The 5,571-nt window shown below is 36.5% G+C and overlaps 1 long non-coding RNA gene across 1 annotated transcript in view; it reads right to left on the bottom strand.

Annotated features, from left to right (window-relative positions):
* Positions 1–3,852, bottom strand: part of LOC118765282 — a 9,392-nt gene extending 5,540 nt beyond the window's left edge. The window contains exons 1-2 of the long non-coding RNA XR_005001121.1: positions 3,841–3,852; positions 510–514 (exon numbers count right to left, since the gene is read on the bottom strand). This is a non-coding gene — a long non-coding RNA (uncharacterized LOC118765282). The remainder of the gene's footprint in view (positions 1–509; positions 515–3,840) is intronic.
* Between the last annotated feature and the right edge of the window lie 1,719 nt (positions 3,853–5,571).

Raw genomic sequence — 5,571 nt, 5'->3', positions numbered from 1 at the left:
TGAAATTAATAATAAATACATAACTCACACTCTCCCTCCTTCTATTTTTCTCACTCCCCTTTTGTCTCTCACCCTCCCATTCTCTCTCTGCCCTCTCTCTCACACACTCCTTCTCTCTCCATATATATATATATATATATATATATTTAGGCATAGATTATATATATACTTATATTTATACATATATATAGATTTTATATATATATATACATATATATCTTTGATATATTTAATATCTTTTAAGTGTTTCAGCTTTACAGCTGTGGTCGTGCTGGGGCACCACCGTTTGCTGTGCTACACCATTATTTGAAACCTCCTCTGGTGTGGCATTTGGTGAATGAAGGAGTTTGATGCCGCTGCCCACGTCTTTGTTTCCTGCCATGAGGTAGGCTCATCTGGAGCCCTTAACTCGAGGAGATCCAATTTTTGTTTTGAAGACACCTACATCTACACCATTCAGATCTCTCGCCCTTTTTCAAAGCATATTGAAGAGCTATGGGCCCTTAAACCAAAGCTGCTGCAGTATCTGGTCTTGTATTTTGATGGAGATGCTAGGAATTTTGGCACTATGCAGTGGCGCCTCGTTCTGCTATTTGCGTAAGTTTCAATGCCAAAGTTTGGTACAAGGCCTTCCAGGATTTTCTAGATGTATATAACTGCATATATTTTCTGCCTTCGTTCTAAGGAGAAGAGTTTTAACTCTTTCAGTCTTTCCCGATAGATGATACGTTGCATTGAGACTATTTTCTTAGTGTAGTTTTGTTGGAATGCTTCGAGTTCCGCCGTTAATTTTATTTTGTTTTTTGACCATAGTTGGGAGCAGTGGTTCCCGCGGCTTAGGACGTAAGCCCTCTAAAGTACCATCACAGTCTCCTTTTCTCTCATTTTGAAAGTTCGGAGATCCATCGAGCTAGGCACCTGCATTTTATTACCAAATTGGTAATATGCACCTGGAAAGATGTATCATCGCTCATGTCAATGCCCAGGTCACGCACTTATTTTCATTCGGGGATTGCAATCCCTCCCGGACCAGTGCACCATGTCTGCATGATGTTCGGCTTTGTGTGCTAGTAATGCAGGGCTTGGAATTTTCCTGCACTAAACTGCGAGTTGTTGTCTTCAGCCCAACTATATATTGCGTCCAATTCCTGTTGCAGATGCGCATCTGGACATTTTAGCTGATCCCTAATCTCATTTTGTGCATGTGATATACAGCTGTTATGTAGTTTGATGAATTGTGCTTAGTAGATATTGTTGAAAGTATATGATAGGTCATTCAATAGTGGTTTGAATCATTGATAAATTTCTGCCTCAATATCAATAACTCGTATCTCAGTTAGCTTCCAAATGAGCAACCCAAATGTTGGCATGGGGACTGGTACGGCAAGCATATCGTGGGCCACTGATGTATTGAATGCAGATAGTTATGAGCTCCATGTTTGTAATCTATCCAAGTGTTATATTTCCAGGTTTCGCGTTCCTAGTTCCGACTTCCATCATATGATATATTTTTCATCTGTATAATTATTGCTACTAATAGCATCCCTTATCAGATATCGAAGAAATTGTCAGACCATTTAGATGTTATTAGACTAACTTTCAGATTTCCCTAACTTTGCCAAACTCCATCTTGGCCAAACTTCATCTTTATATCATTTGAGAATGCCATATTCAATTCAAGGTACATGGTCATACCAAAACAATTTCATGTCGTAATATGTGGGAATCTATACATAAATATACATATATATTTTCACAATTTTTGAGTAGATTTCGAAGTTAAGAATGTTCTGGAAAATTGTATACCTCTACATAAAATTTTTAATGTGCTAAGAAATACTTTAATTTTACTTGTTCTACCCAATTTTGGTTTTGTTTCTTAAATGCAAATAGAAGATACAAATTTGGTTTGATATCAAAAGGAAGATCTTTACCAAGCTATTGTTACAAATATCAATTTTTTACCACCTGTAAAAAATAAGTATTGTACAAGACAATGCCTGTTACTATTCTTTTATTACATATTGTTGCGAAGCCTTTTAAACCTCTCGTTTTAAGCTAATTTAAGCATCTTTCTCGTTGAAATTTCAATTCTACCGCTAAACTTAGCTACTGTTTCTCTCTTTCTTTTCTTTGTCTATTTTACTTCATAGTAAGACTTTATTTAATGGTGGTGGAGCTGTAGCGAGTAAGAATAAAGAATTATGTATTGAATTATTTGAAGCACTAACAAAGTCTTCACAATGAGACGAACACATAGTACATTGCGCTCGGGTATTATATATTTCAGAAAGGTTTTGTTGTCTCCTAATGAGAAACAATACATCGCCAATAAATTTGGTCGGTAAATAAACTTTATTGATATTGCTATTTCTACTGATAAAAGTAAAACCAATAACCTGATCGCTATAGAGAGATCATTTCTTTTTTATCGGCATAACCGGTATTCATTGTATAGAAATAATTGACGAAGCCGGTCATAGCAGGTTTATCACACAAAATATCACAAAACGATTATAGAAGTACTGTAAATCCTAAAGATACTCTTGATAACTCAGAGTGTGGCAAAAGGCGAAATTGGCAGAATGTTGGCCAAATGCTTTGTGTTATTCACTTACGGTTCTTTGCATTCCGTAAAAGTGATGTAGCAACCAGGTACTTAATTCAATATGAAAAGTACAGTTCTGTATTTAAGAGATAAGGAATTATGTACATTATTTACATTATTTACATTTGACTGATATTTGTTATCATCTTATTTGTTGTGAACACAACGTTTTGGCTGATATAACCTGGGTTCTCATTCCTAAGGTATTTTTCGATGTTATTATTATTATTATTATTATTATTATTATTATTATTATTATTATTATATTATCATTATTATTATTATTATTATATGCCCACGAGCATATGACGTAATGGTTAAGAGCGCGAGCTACTAACCCCAAGATTCCGAGTTCAATTCCAGGCAGTGACCTGAATAATAATAATAATAATAATAATAATAATAATAATAATAACAACAACACAACAACAACACAACAACAACAACAACAACAACAACAACAACAACAACAACAACAACAACATAGAAAATACCTTAGGAATGAGAACTCATGTTCAAAATTTCCCCAAGACACCTGATGAAGGCGGGAAGGGTATATCAGCCGAAACGTGTTAATAACAAACAAAATGCGGACAAATATCCGTCAAACGTAAATAATATAAATAATGTTCAACATAAAAAGGCTTCAAAGGGGCGAGTCAGCAGGATCCTTAGCAGGCCAGGTAAAATGCTTGGCGACATTTCGTCCGTCTTTGCGTTTTGAGTTCAAATCCCGCCGTGGACCGCTTTGCCTTTTTTCTTTTGGGGTCGGTATAATAAGTACCAGTCAAGCACTGGGGTCGATGTAATCAACTTACCTCCTCCCCCGAAATGGCTGGCCTTGTGCCAAAATTTGAAACCGATATAAAAGATCTTTACCTAGCACTAAAAGTAAGTCGGCACAGTATGTGAAACATCATTATCATTATCATTATCATTGTTGTTATTGCTTCACACTTTCATACCAACCTGCCTGAGGCCAACTTTTGTTCTATGATACAAATTCCAGCTTTAAGTGTTCTAAATTAAAACCTTCCCTCAAAATTTAATGTTTATTTTTGTTCCAAATACCAGCATAACAATGACAACGTTATTTTGCTAAATTATTTATCATTTTCAAAATTAATTGAAACCAAGGCTAATTATTTCCTTAGACATATGGTAACGAAAGGGTTAAGTACATGCCAGATCTGAAAGAGTAGAACTATCATCAAAGATATTCCGGTTATGACCACTTCGTCTTTTTAAAATTATGCAAGACTATATTGTAGATTTTCTTCACTTAAGACAGTAGGATATAATTTCATGGAATATTGCTGTTTTCTAGCTCCTCGATTTCGTCAGCTTATTCAATTTTCAATGATATTGTGGGTTATTTGAGTATTTTTCGACTCTTAATTCTAGCAACGCTGGTACTATCATATACCCTTAATTATAAATTTATAAATTTACCTTTTTGGTTTTTATACTTGCTAGCCACTTATATTATTATCTTTTATTAATAATAATATATTTATATGTGTGTGTGTGTAAACTTTTTCTTATTTCAGACTGCAGCCATGCCCGAGCACCACCTGGAAGGATCTTTAATCGAACGAATGGAAACCGGTACATATCTTTTAAAAGCCCTGTATTTATTCTGTCAGCCCTTTGGCCGAACCGTTGCCACCAACATCGGTAGTCAAGCGGTGGTGGGGGACAAACACACTCAAAGACACATATATAAATATCTACTTAAGTATATACATGCCTCATTCTATTTCTGTCCTTCTCTCTCTTTATCTCTCCCTCTCTCCCTCTCTCTCTCTCTCTCTCTCTCTCTCTCTACTCACATTCTTTGTTTTCTCTCCTTATAGCTAGCCACTACACATTCTTTATTTTCTCTCCTTGTTTCTTTCTATGTTCCTTTCCGTGAAAGAGCGTAGGCTCGAAACGTTAAAGACTTCTTCACTTCCTGAGCGTTAAACATGTTTGTTGTCTACACCACCTGTCTTCGTCTTTTATTTTTTGTGAATCCTCCCCATATATATTCTTTATTTTATTTAGTCGAACAAAACGACACCAGACTTATTCTTTGTAAGTTTGGTACTTATTCTAGCGGTCTCTTTTGCCGAACCGCTAAGTTATGGGGACGTGAACACACCGACATCGATTGTCAAGCGATGGCGGGGGGACAAACATGGACACACAAACACACACACACACACCACACATATATATATATATACGACAGGCTTCTTTCAGTTTCCGTCTACCAAATACACTCACAAGGTTTGAGTTGACCCAGGCTATAGTAGAAGATACTTGCTCAAGGTGGCACGCAGTGGGTCTGAAACCGGAACCATGTTGTTGGTAAGTAAGCTACCTTATTTCAAAAATTTTGCCATAAAGGCATGATACAGAGTAGCTTGCGGGCTGGACAAAGACATTGATGTGGTGAATGATGAAAAGGATGATAATAGTAGAAGACAAAAATCGCCTGCCGATTTTTTGATTCTCTAAAACATTATTCTTTTTTCTTCTTTTTTTTTCACAGAAAAAGACAAAACGAGGTAATGAACCTCTTACTTCAGTTTTGCAATTTTGGGACTGATAGTCCATTTAAGAATTGGGGCGTTGACCCTCTTAAACACAATAACATGCAATAAACATTAAACATTATACAATAAACATTATAACACTGAGGCTTTTCAACCTCTTGTCACTATTCTTCCCCAACATCACTTGTGCCCGTATATTCCGCCATCTCCCACGCCTCTTACAAAGCTTACAAAGACCAACGCGGGATCCGAGCCGGCGTCGCCCGGCCACAAGCGATATTCCTCATTGAGTCCCTGCAGCTTATTCATCACGGTCAACTTTGTGACCTCTACAGCTATCTGCGGAGGCCATTCGGGATCCTGTGAGAAGGTTAAATGTACTCCCTTATAGTGCTTTTCCACCACCTCTTCTACCTATCCGCT

This window comes from Octopus sinensis, linkage group LG11, assembly GCF_006345805.1.
Source record: "Octopus sinensis linkage group LG11, ASM634580v1, whole genome shotgun sequence".
Classification (NCBI taxonomy): domain Eukaryota; kingdom Metazoa; phylum Mollusca; class Cephalopoda; order Octopoda; family Octopodidae; genus Octopus; species Octopus sinensis.
Note: the sequence above shows the minus strand (reverse complement) of the source record. Positions and strands in the feature narration are given on the sequence as shown.